Raw genomic sequence first — 13,998 nt, forward strand, 5'->3', positions numbered from 1 at the left:
GAGGGGGATCATGCTGGCTGCTTCCTGGGAGCCATGCAGAGTGGGGCAAGCCCCAACCCCGCTCCCCGTCTGGTGTGCCAGAGTGGGGCAAACCCCCAACCCCACTCCCCAGCGGGAGCTGAGGGCCAGATTAAATGGCCTGATATGCCGAATGTGGCCCGCGGGCCTTAGTTTGCCCATCCCTGACCTAAGTCCTTTGGCGAATCTAGCCCTAGGAGCCTCAATACCTTCATAGATCCGGGCCTCCAACATCTGACCCCTGCAGGAACTGATCTTCATCAATGAAGCTTATGCATTCGTTAAGACACATAGCTGGGATAAAAAATAAACACAAAGGAGTTGGGCCTAAAAATCCACCCTCTGTCATGACAATATTGAAAAATTAGAGCCTGTGACCATTCGAAAAAAACCTAAAGATGCAGCGCAAGCCATGCAAAGTACCATCAGGTTAATCCTATCACAAGTATCAGATCCCACATGGCCTGTAAACCCGGGGTGTCAGAGAATAGTGGCTCGCATCGAGCTTTCAAGATGCATCGAGAGAATACCTGTTTATATTACAGTCAAACATGATATTCATAAATTGGTCATAGTACAGGTGTTCCATGTCATCTTCCAAATTTCCAACCCTAAGTGGACTGGAAAGGTTGGTAACCCTGACACACACTAAGCATTATAGCTCCTGTCCAGCAAAGCATGCATTTTAGTCTCATTGATGTCAACGGGAAAGCACGTCTTTATATACAGGGGGAAAAAGTGAACATCAGGATGAATGAAAACTAGGTACCTCTGAACAGTATATACAAAGAGGAGATAAAGACAACAATTGTATGTACAACACCATGCGCCAACCTCAGATGATAAGAAGGAACTGAAAGGATGGACAAGGCTGCGCCACCTTCCAGACTGTCAGCCCCAGGCATGAGGGAAAGCTGCTAGTGAAAACTCTCTGGCATCAGTACATGGGACGCACACACCCTCCATTGGAATGGGCATACACAAGCACTCACAAAACTACTCCACCAACCAAGACCTTCAGGATGAAAATTCCAATAATAGGTCTAAAGTCAATGTCTAACTGACAGTAGCCGGTCAGAGGCCATTTAAAGACTGGGGAACTATTTCACAGCTGGCCCAACTCTCAGAAATGTCAATGGAAGTCATGCCTGGTTTTGATAGGTGTGAATTTGGCCCATGGTATTATGTCAATGGGAGTTAGTACTTCTGAGACTGTCAGCTATAATACTCACATTCCCTAACAGCATTTGACTCTGCTTTAGCAAACTGAGCAAGACACAGTGTATAATTTCTATTTGTTAGTTTTTCTCTTTAGCTTTCTCGGTTTTATGAAGAGACGATAATGACAAATCTGCAGTTCTACAGTGCTGTCTGCACCTCTAGGATTTTCAGTCTCAGAGAACACAACTTTTCTTTTCATTCGTAAATGGTTTGCTAATGATTGAAAAGCTGCACCTGAGAGTTTATAAAATGGCCACTGTTATTTCCAAGCTTACTTTTTTCCTGATGTGTCATCTGGGGTTTTGTTGTTTTTTTTCCTATCTATCCCTTGGACTTCTAGGGATGTGTTAAAAAATTCTGCTAGGCGGTCAGAGGACATCTTGAGGTTATTAATTATGAGTAGTTCCCATTTGTCATAGAACGGCAGGTGGTGTTATGACAGCACAGAGCTTTTTGTAGTTCCAGTGTTCCCCCAGTGCAGGCCATCGGCACAGAAAAGAAATCATCTCATTTAAGTCCTAACAAATTGCGTAGTGCTTCTCATTAAAATACACTTATTTTTCTATCTTCTATTCTAGAAATGCTGTATTCTTGTAGTCAAATGTGGCACATGAATGACTCAGCCATAGTAATTAATTTCAGCAATTGTACTTTGGAACAGAAAGCTGAATAGCCAAAGGAAGGAACTAATTTAATTAGTACAAATTGGATTATTGGATTATTTGTCCCTAATGTTAACATCTCAGTTTCTTCTCTGATTGAGTCAAATGTATGTCTTCTGGATTTGGAGCCCATATCAGTTTACATTTAACAATCTTATGCAATCAGTATTGATGCCTAGGTATTTGAAAATGTCATGCATGGTGGACAACTTCTTTTGATTGGCTAAACAAATGTATTAACCGTTAGCATTTACACCTCTTACCCAGTCAAATAGTGAGGCTCAACTTGACCTTGTAAGTTTGATAACATATAGGAGAGAGAAGGAAGTTTTCTCAGGTTGGACTTGCATCATCTAACTCCTGTCTCTTACAGCCCTCAGAGTCCCCTCAGCACATGGTATGGAGTCACTGAATAATGTACCTAAAGTTCTCCTGGTTGAACAATATGAAGAGTTCAAGGAGAGACTAAAGAACATGATGGCAGCAAGAAAGAGAAGGGCCCAGCGAACTGTTCTGTCACAGAAGGCAGGAAAAGGAAAATAAATTAAATCAGAGAGCTCCAGAGATGAAACCAAAATGAAAAGCTGGGGTGTTTGGGCTTAATAAACGTAGTAGAGCTTTTGATCATGCAATGTACTAAGCACCTTCTGTGAGGTCCAAGTGCCCTCAACCCCAGTTATGCCCTGATTTTCAGCAAAGCAATTCATTTTAAGAGCATGCTTACTTCTAGTGAAGTCAATGGAACTGAACTATGTGTTTTCTGAAGCAGGGCCTGAGGTGGGAGCTAAGATTCTCAGCACCTTGTAGGACCTGCGCAAAGATACCAACATCATCATCCATGCTTTTCCAGACATGTCTGGAATGTTCTTCCAGGATTGCAGCCACTGAGCTGAGAATTGCAGAGATGACTTGACCTCAGGATCCAACTTGGCCAGAATGTTTGGCGAGAGACATAAGTTGTGCAGCAGAGTGAATATCTGGAGAGTTGAGATTCCAGGTGCAGCAGAAGGGAAAAACCCAACAGGTTCTTTCATCACTGGCTCCCAATGTGCTGAAAGTAAGAGACTAAATTAAAAAGTGGTCCAAGGGCTTAAAACACTTATATCCTTCCCAGAGAATACAGAAAAGGGGTGGAGGGATGAGGGATACAATGAGACTGTATAAACTCGCCAACAATCAAACACACAGAAGCAGTCAATGAGGCCAACCAGAAGAGGTGCAAAGGGAAGTGGTTTATACATCCCAAGGTTTCTCATTTCATTTTCAGAAGGAGAAAGTTATTCTTCTCTGCCATGCAACAGCTGAGTTGAAGGCGTGAAGTCCATGATGTGCTGTTTACCCAGCATGAAAGAAAGAATTTCCAGTAGAAAGATGGAGGAGAAGAAAGCTTCAAATGACTGCAGTGGGTTAAAGATTTAGAGAGAGAAATGCAATAAAGGCAAATTCATTTTGGAAAATAAATGGTGGTTTTTCCTTAGGTGGGGAAGTGCCCACCAGGCAATTCCAAGCACAAGATTTTAATTGCTTCCTTTGATTTAATCAAGTGAGAGGAATAGATTTAAAGTAAGGACTGAAGTATCTTGATAGACAGAGGGACTGCAAGTGAATAAATTGCTGCTGCTTTTTATCAGTGATATAGATATATACTTCATCTGTGCAGCAAAATATCCAAGCATCATACGCAGAGTGAAATATGAAAGGAAAATAAACAGTCAGACATTGCCAGTTGTGGCTTTTAGGAAAAGGAGCAGAAACAAATGGTAAACATATTGGAACTATAGGAGAGGAACTGAAAGGTCTGCAAAGGGTTGGGTGAAAGAGAGAAAATTTGAGAGTGGAGAAAATAACAAAGAAAAGGACTTTATTTAAAGTGGTCTCCTATGGCATGTGTGAACCCCTTATGCTAAGCAATCTGTCCCACCTTGTATTTAGCTCAGACACTCTGGTTACCTTTCCAGACCTGAAGAAGAGCTCTGTGAAACTCAAAAGCTTGTCTCTCTCACCAACAGAAATTGGCCCAGTAAGAGAGATTCCCTCACCCATCTGGTTTCTCTCATCTCCTGGGACCAACAAGGCTGCAGCAACACTGTAAACAAAGCAAAGGAAAAGCAGAAACAGTGACCAAGGCCCAATGCCAATGGGGGTCACTTAGCACAGACCCCCTCCATCCACAGTTGTGTAACTAGATCAAGAAAAATATGCAGAGAGACTTGTCAGAGAGATTTCAGAGTAACAGCCGTGTTAGTCTGTATTCGCAAAAAGAAAAGGAGGACTTGTGGCACCTCAGAGACTAACCAATTTATTTCAGCATAAGCTTTCGTGACCTACAGCTCACTTCATCGGATGCATGCAGTGGAAAATACCTTAAGGTGTTTCTGCTTTACCCAGATCCCGTCTCCTGTGTGTCTGTTGTCCTGAGAACTCACGGCAACAACCAGGGCTAAGGCAATGACCATTCATTGCAGCTGCCCACCAGCACCCATCAAAGCACATCTTCACAAGGGGTTTGACAGCGTTGCAGTAAACGACAAGAGCAGACAACCATATGCTTGGCTGCCACACTGTGGCCTCACTGTGGTGCAGAGTGCGACATGAAAATACCGGCTGCAGTGTGGAGTGCTCTGTCAGGCTCCACTGAAAGGGTACTTTTGGCCACCCTGTATCTAGACTAGAACCTGGGAGTTTAATTTCAGAACACCCTGGGCACGTCGTTAGTCTACAGCGGGAAGGTCGGCAAACTCCGTTTTTCTGATTAAATGGCTTCAAACAAAAATTTGGCAGTCTACACACCTGGACCTGTGTGTGGCATCAGATCAGTGATACTTCTGCCTTGCTCTGTTGCAATGTTGTTCTGTCGCTTCATACGTGTTTTAATCCGTGTGTCCAATCTTGCCTGGTTTTATTAGTTTTATGGCACAATGCAAAATCTGCACTGGCTTTCCTTTTTATCTCTGAGGTTCCAGTGGCAGCATTTGATAGCCAAGGCCAACTTTAAGTCTGATACCCACCCACTCAATACCAGTCTGATATGATCTTCTAGTGGTGGGGAGCGCTGGGGCATGTCTGGACACCTGGCTGCAACAATAATTCTGCTAGAAAGCAGGCTTAATTGCTGCTGGAATCATGTACGTAATGAAGATCTCTATTCCTCGACTAAATGCAAGACAGACTAGGGTTTAAAAAGAGCCAGCACATCTCAAGTAGGCTGCAAATTCAGAGTAAACTCGCCGATCCACCTTGGGTTTTTTTAGATATTTTGTATTCTCATCCTTACTACTTTTGCTCACCGGGCGTGAGTGGTGATTTGTTGCTTAATTAGCCACCTTGGGGCTCGCATGGTAAAAATTGCAGTGAGTAATTGCTGGGCTTGCAGGGCCTTGAGGCTACGCTGATGTGGGGTTAAGGGGGTGGAAATACGGTTACAGCAATGAAGTGCTTGTGAGAAAGCCTGCGCCGGAAACACAGAGAAGGGTCACCTTGAAATCCCTGCTCTTGTCACTGCTTCTTCTAATTGGTAGTGAAGTGAACAGCAGACGCCAGTGGACAAGGTATCTCCCAGAAAGCAAGGGGCTTTAGCTTGAGGATTTGTAACTGGGAGTGTTATTAATTATGAATGGGCGTGCCTCTTTCACCCTCATCATAGCACTGCGGCACTAAGATCAGCCTCCTCCCCTGCCCTCTGCCTGAGAGCAGACACATCTGTGGTGCTGCCTCTTAAATAGCCTGCAAATACGACGTCCCCTGAGAAATGAGAACACCTTTCCAGCCCATCCACACGGACGCCCAGAGGGAGGCAGGCTTCAGCTGCGGCGTTCTCTTTTCCTCCTGGATTCCGGCTCTGCAGCGCTTTAGGTGGATGACACAATTCTGGAAGCACTTTAATATCAGAAACCCCCACCAAAAGAGGCCCCCCCATTCTAGTCCTGGGCCTTTTAAAAATGCACCGGTTGGTTTTGCTTGTGTCCATCCCTGATTAGATCGAGGGAAACACTGTGAGTCTATGAAAATGACAACTTAGTTAAAACACGGGCCCTGTTCTGATTAGTGAAAATTGCATCAAGCACAAAGAGAGACCGACAAAGGACTGAGCGAAATCAGAACTTGGGAGGAGGAGGGGCTTTCTAGCCATGTCCAGAGCATGATGGCCCTAAGACCCTGGTGCTGCAAATTGGCCTGTGTGGTGAAACCCCCAGGTGGAGCAGCACTGAACTTACTAGGGCTCTTTGTGAGCACAACACAACTTGAAAGATTGGCTCAGAGCAGTGGTTCTCAACCTGAGGCCCATGGGCCACTTGCAGCCCAATCAGCACACCGCTGCGGCCCATGTGACATCCTCAAACAGGCCATACAGGTAGCATAAATATTGTGTGGATGCGTCCCACATAACACACAGAGAGCTGCATATGCAGCCCACAATGGTAAATAGGTTGAGAACCACTGGCTTAGAGTCTGAGGAGCCCACAGTGATATTGATGCTTACATTGTCTAAGTACCTATCTCAACAAGGAGTGAAAAATAACTCATGACCATACCTATGTAACAACTTATTGCATAAAGCAGGAGAAGAGGAACTCCACCCATGTCTATGTACCAACGGACTTTCACAACTCCCCATCAACAGGCACCAATTCCGTGGGTGCTGCGGGGCTGGAGAGCTCAGCACCCACCAGCCACAGCTGTTTGGCCAGGGCCCCACGGATCAGCTGATCCGAGGGGCCACCAATCAGCTGTTTGGTGGCTGGGGGAGGAGCTTGGAGGAGGGCAGAAAGCGGCGGGCAGGTGGGGGCCTTGGGGAGGGGCCGTAGCAGGGGCAGGAAGAGGTGGAGCAAGGCAGGAAAAGGCAGAATGAAGTTGAGGCCTCAGTGGTAGGGGCAGAGTGGGGGGCCCTTGGGTCAGAGCAGGGGTGGAGCAACCCGTGGGGAAAAATAAAAGTCAGTGGCTGTGCCCCTGTCATTGTTGTGTCCGAATGCCTCAGACACTCACTCATAAACACCAGCCTGTGAGGTGATGTGCCATTCCTGCACACAGGGAATCTAGGAAGGAGCCAGGAACCGATGTCTGAACCACACTGCGGTCCTGCCTCATCTCTTGTAGCTTCCAAGTAATGCTCCTCTCAGGAGGGCAGGGTCTGAGAAGACAGCACAGGCCAGGCCTCCAAACTCTACAGAAAAGGAAGCCCCATTCCCATGACAGAATGGCCCACTCACACTGCTTTCCAGGTACTCCATTTGCCTGGCCACCACTGCCCCGAGCAAGCATGAGTTAAATCTCACTTCCACACAAGCATCGTATGCAGTGTAGCTGTAGCCCTGTCTGTCCCAGGATATTAGAGAGAGAAAGTGGGTGAGGTAATAGCTTTTATTGGACCAATCTCGGTTGGTGAGAGAGACGAGCTTCCGAGCTTACACAGAGCTCTTCTTCAGGGCTGCTGTTGGTTCAGTAAAAGAGATCACCTCACCCACCTTGTCACTTCCATACATACACTCAGTTTTGAGGTCCCGGTAAAAAAGATGTACACAAAAATGCTAAAATACATACCATGGCATCTCTAGACCTTTTGATGCCAGATGCCCAGCCAACTCAGGGCCTGTCTACACTGGTGCTGGGGGTGTCATTTCCAGGTTGGGTAGACGCGCATGCACTCGCTTTGATCAAGTCAGTGGACTAGAACTAACAGTGTTGCTGCAGTGGGACAGGCAGCGGGATGAGCTAGCCGCCCCAAGTACCATCCATACTCTAGGTCCAAGACAGGTACCTGGGCAGCGAGCCCACCCCACCAACCATGTCACCATGGCTACACTGCTATTTTGAACGTGCTAGCTTGATAAGAGCTAGCACACAGATCGTCTGCCCAGCCCCCCCAGCTGCAGTGTAGCTGTAGAGAACCAGGGCATCCTTACAGAGGTGGCCCCTAGAGCAAGGACCATGTCGCCACGTCCTGCCTCAGTTCAGCTGAGTCAGGTTCCTAAACCTCCTGTCCAATCCTAGACGGTGATTTAAATTGGGAAAGTACTCACCACACCTCATGCCAAACTTGAGGAGGACTTCCCTGGCTCACTCCAGGAGACTCTTCAGGAGACGGGGTGCAGCTGAAAACGACAGGAGACTGGCTTGGCCTGCTGAAACAAATGCAAAGCTGCCAATCACACATGCTACATGAGCCCAGAGAAAGCAGGCCCATCCACAATGGTCAATAGGGATGGTGTGAGGGAGGCATGTACAAGTCTCAGACTGGTTATCGCACCTGCAGGGAAAGGGGGAAGAGACTCCAGTATTATCTGTTCAGACCTTGTTCACCAAAGCGCTCAGTGGCACAATGGCATGCCCCTGTGTGGAAAGCGAGAGCTGTTGGGCCTAGAGGCTCTGAACCCCCAAGGGCCCTGAATTGTAAAGCAGCTAATGTCTCCAAAAAGGGGATCCAAAAAGAAGGGGCACATTGAACGTCATAGCAAGAAAATCCTCCACTCCCCTGACTTAATCCTAGAGACATTGAAAGAGATACAGGAATGGAGCAACACTGGGAGACTCAGTAAGAAGACAGGTTTCAGAGTGGTAGCCATGTTAGTCTGAATCAGCAAAAAGAATGAGGAATACTTGTGTCACCTTAGAGATTAACAAATATATTTGAGCATAAGCTTTCGTGGGCTAAAACCCACTTCATCGGATGCATGCAGTGGAAGATAGAGTAGGAAGATATATATATATATACACACACACACCAGAGAACATGAAAAAATGGGTGTTGCCATTCACACTTTTATGAGAGTGACCAATTAAGGCGAACTATTATCGTGCTTTTTTCAGTAAGAAGAGCATCAGTCCCAGCAACTCGGTACCCTGCGGGACTTCCCTTTGTGCTCCAGGCCAGTTCTTCAGGGCACGAGCGGCTGTTCTCCTTCCTTGCATCCTCAATGCTCGATTCCCCTTGGGCAGCTGGGGAAGAAGAGTTTAATTTTGCTTTAGACAAACACAAGTTATGGTCTCAATGCAGGGGTAACTGGGCAAAGTTTAGTGGTCTGTGTTATATAAGAGGTCAGGCTACATGATGTAAAGGTCCTTTCTGGCATTAAAATCTACCAGTCCAATTCTCGTCAGCTAATTCCTTTTGTCAATGATGTGGCTTTTTCGTTTCTTTTCCCTGATATTCTCTTTCCCATTTTTAATTACGTTAGGGACCATAATGTGTTCAGAGCAGTCTGGAATCTGGATCCCCTTCGCATTAGTTCTCAAATCTGACCAGGTCTCAAATTCCTAGAAGAACAAAACTGGAAGCAGCCCAAGTCTATTTACTTTTTATTATTATCCTTTTGTTTGATTTCCTTTTTTGCAGGACGGGGAGGATGGATGGGAGGGGCAGCTTGCAAAGTGCTCTTGCCTTTCACAGCAGGATTTTTGCAGTTCATTTGGAAGGGTAGAAATGAACTATTGTGCTTTAAAACCTGAGCATTGTATTAAAATACGTCCTTTTCAATTGAAAGAGCTTATTTAGCAATACAATGCTCAGACGTTACATTTAGGCCAAGATTTTTCAATAATAGGAGACTAAAGATAGGCAGCTTGTAAGTCGCTTGATTTTCAAACGTGCAGAACAGCACAGCTCTTATTAGCTTCACTGGTGTTCAGCTCCCTTGAAAAGGTTAGTCATGTAGGAGTCTCACTTTAGACTCCTTTTGCTGTAAAATAATTGTTTATCTTAAACCACTGCAGGCCCTGATATCTGAGCCCATGAAGTCTCCTGTCTAATGTACCTATATGGTCCCCAGCATTTCAGTATCTGGGTGCCTTTAAATCACAGCACCCCATTGTACAGGTGGGGAACTGAGGCACAAAGAGGCTATGTGATCACCCAAGGTCCCCTGTGCTAGAACGTGGGTGTCTTAGGCAGCTGCCCTAAGCACTGACCATCCTTCCTTTGTATTTGAGCCTATTTTTCCCAGAAGCTACACATCAACACTGACTAGAATCCGGGAGAAAATTATTCCATTCATGAGACTTTGCAAGTGCACAGAAGAGCTGATTGACTGAAAGGTTTAGTTCTGTTTCTTTTGTACAATAGGTGCAATAAACCTTCTTGAGGATTTCCATTTAGACAAAGAACTAAGTTCCTGATCTTGTCACAGAAAGCATTTCCTCGTACCCAAGAATACAGGGACATTATTCAACAGTGGAATGATAAAGAGAACACAAATGTCTCTGAGGCCTCAAAAGTATATTATGTTTCCTCTTTTCAGAATGATGGTAATCATTTGGAAACTCTCCTGTTTTCTCACACACAATTATGAAGGATAAAACATGTGTTCCGATCCCTTCTGCACTTCCACTGTGGTTTGTCTGAACCAAATATGTCCATCCAAGGCTTGGTCTACACAACACAATTTTAGGGTGCCTGAATACAGTGGCCAGTGGGGATAGCTGAATTGGGGTTGATTGCTGGTCAGTGATGCGTGAAGACCAGTACAATCTGTGTTCACTGCATCAGGGCAGTTACCTGGGATTGAAGCTTCTATGCTGAATGTATGCTGGCTGCTATATCACATTCAGTCCCAGCTCAGCTAACACAGCTATTGACAGCTGCATCCCTGACATGGGGAATTTTCATCCTATAGACCAGGCCTAAAAGATGTAATCACCAGCAAACTGGTCCAAAAGCATGCAGGGAATTTGCTTCCATGAGTGGTGGGGCTGATACACTGCATTACTCTTATCTCATACCTCTGCCATTGTGGAACTAGCAAAAAAGCTGAATGTGAAAAGCATCATAGGTGCTTGGACAACATAGCCCTGTATGAAACATGGAAATTAATACAGTCTAATGCAAAGAGAAGTCGGAGATGGTGTGAAAGAACAGAGAAGGGGATGGGCAGTGATAGAGAATGGCAGCTCAGATGGATGGGTAAGAAAGATATTTTCAGTGCAAGTGCTCTGGTTTTTGACAACATGAATTAAGTTGAGGAGCTCAGAAGTCTTCTCCTGCCTCTCCCTTGACAGTGGTTGGACAGAAACTGGGAAAGCTGTCAGCCATTTCCCTGCGAGACACATAATAAAAAAGCAAATGCAGTCCTTATACAAAAAGGTTCCCAAATTAGTTTCCTACAAAGGCAGTTCATTAAATGTCGAGAGACTGCACTAGATTGCGTACTTACAGCCGTCGGAGATATAAACAGCAGCTCAGAGAAATGGTAACCAGAATATTCATTTAGGAGCCTCAGCCAGGGATCCCAAAGTGAATTTTTACATGAGGAATCATTGGAGGATAGGCATAAACTCAGCCAATATTCCAGAGCCAGGCTGTCTTGTGTGTGTGGATCGCTGGCATTAGCTTCCCTTCTTTCCTTTTCCACAAAGGCAGAATAGGGCCGATAACATTTTATTTAAAGCTGCAGCCATCATTAATCCTGATGAAAACAGGAGTGCCACTGCAGTGGTTTTCACAGATTAGGAAGAGCTAGTGACATCAGCACCCATTTGCCATGCAGCAGGGCACTCAGCCAGGCCTCCTAAATGAAATCCTCTTCCCCTAATGTCACTCTGGGAATGGGAAAGGGAAAAACTGTTCCACGAGAGGAGGGCACAGAAACAAGTTAAATGCATAAGAATAGTCGCTAATGCAGCTGCCTGACCAGAGCAAGATGGGGAGCGACGTCCCAGCTGTAGCCTCACTTTGGATGAGAAACACCGACAACCAGCCTGAACAGTTCAGCTTACCCACCGCTCCCCAGACTGAGAGGGATTTAGAGCCTTAACCTGTTTGTGGGGGGGTGGCTTCGTGGTAAAAAGGGGATGTAGGCTGGACTGCAGCCTGCAGCAGGAGGGAACTGCTCAAGTAGAAGGACAACATATATACTAAACCTGCTTTTGACTCCCTCCTCTCTGAGGAGGGCATTGCTCCCCATCGGGCCATGAACTCTCCTGCCTCTTTCAATTTGCAGCATTTCCCCATCAGTCCCCCTCCCAAACCATGCCTAGGGATTTGCCCTCTTAACCCAGGACACTCCTAAAGGCCATGGGTAACCATGAGGAGACCAAAGGCCTCTCCAGTGACACCAAGGCCCCTTGTCCCCATGGCAACACTGCTCCCTCGGCAGTCATGGTCCCATTCGGGCCCCTCTGTGACTGCCCCATTGCTAAAGGATTTATCTCACTTAAAGGGGCTGAACCACAAACCCGCCCACCTTTCTCTGTAAGAGGAGGCTTTGCTTTATGCTTTACGGTGACTCTCCATTAAGCTGGCTGCACCTTTATCTGCAGGGTTGACGAGTGTTTTTGTGGCTGTCTCTTAGCAGCACTGTTGTGTAAAGTCACACTTGCAGCCAACTGGGAGATGGAGGAGATGCAGCAAAGAGCAGTGCCTGCGTCCAGGCCATCCCTATCCGTGCTGTCTGCCCCATACATGACATGTTGGTTGCCATGGGTAGAAAGGCCATGCAGGGGAGCCGTGCAGTGAAACGCTAGCTGGGGGGCCTTCCAGCATTAGTGGGAGATTTATGGATGTGGCGGGGTAGAGATGGGGAAAGAATGGCACAGACTACAGATCTGCCACTAACAAGGTAGAAGCTAACATCTAGTGGATGGCGCACTGGACTGGGACTCAGGAGACCTGGGCTCTGCCATTAACCCCATGACCTTGAGCTAACTACTTCCTTCTCCGTGCCTCAGTTTCCTCCCCCCCACTGACACACCAAGAAAATTGTGTAGAAATTCTACAGGGTTCATATAAGCCAAACAATGCTGGAAATTCCTGTCTCATAGCTGTACTTGTCCTTGGCTATAGAACTGCAAGTATCAAGCATCAGTGGTGAAATTTTTAGCAGACGGGGAGCTTGAAGATAAACTCATTTCTCTTGCACATTATTGACCGCTGGGCTTGCTCAAATAATCCTGGCCAATCAAAGGGAGGCCACGAGCTGTAGTCAGGAGTGGAAAACCCTTCTTAATTCGTTCTCTACCAAATGAACCATCTGAAGGTAACTGTCTCAAGGTTTTGCAGGGATAAAACTGATAAAAAAAATCCTGCAGTCCCACATAGAACCTTGTGCCTTATAATCACAGCTGGTTGGGAATTTTCCATCAAAAAAAATTTTTTTGAATGAAAATGTTTCTGCAAACTTGGCATTTTCTGTCAGGAAAGCCCAAACAAAATGTTTCATTTCAGGTCAGGATGACTTTCATCTGCGTCTGCCTGAGACAACACAGTGCCTCATGAAAGCAGTAGCTCTAATGCCTCAAGTCTCCATTCCCATTTATGGGCCTTGTTCCATGGCTGAACTGTATTTCCCATAATGCACCAGGGCTTCCCCTCTGGCTGAGCCACTGTGGTGCCTCATGGGAGTTCCATGACCCTCATCCCTGGTCTATGGGAAATATAGTCAAGCCAGGCAGCCCCAGACATGGGGGAGAGAATGGGGGCACAAAGCACCCGAACTACAGCTCCCATGAGGCACCGCAGGATGCAAGGAGAGGCAGTTTAATATCAAACTACCTGGAAAAAATAAAATAAAAAAAAAATTTAGACATATCCAAAAACTTTAATTTGAGAATTGTTTGTTCTTCAAAACAGTTTGTTATTTAGAATTTTCATCCTGGTTTGGGACAAAAGCAAAATGTCAAAATTTCCCACAGGACAGGCATTCCAATCGTCTCTAGTTATCGTAAAGAGGCTTCGAGGTCACAGAAGTGTAAGCACTGTGGTGATCTGGGAGCCCATGCATTTGGTTGTTATGCTTATAAGAAGCACAAGGGATCTTTTTCAGGAGAAAAGGCAATACGCCGCGTTTATTGAAAATACAACAGTTAGCATATGCATTCAATTACACAACACACATACAAAAGTCCTGCAGATGGTCTTTATAGTTACCAGTCTGTCATAGCTTGAGTCAATCTAATGGTCAGTTAGATTGAGCACGAGTGAGGAGCTGGGCTCTGTCGGTTGCGATCTGATGCTCCGAGGCTTTGCAGGACTGAACGCAGAGTTCTATGGCAAAACACCCCAGCTTTATACTTGTAAATTTCCACTTTAGTCTATGGATTTTGCAATGTTATTCTGTAATCATTAGTCCTTAAGTGGTGTTAATCTTGGGGTTTTCCGCTGTTATCTTTT

The sequence above is a fragment of the Chelonia mydas genome, chromosome 5, assembly GCF_015237465.2.
Source record: "Chelonia mydas isolate rCheMyd1 chromosome 5, rCheMyd1.pri.v2, whole genome shotgun sequence".
Lineage (NCBI taxonomy): Eukaryota > Metazoa > Chordata > Testudines > Cheloniidae > Chelonia > Chelonia mydas.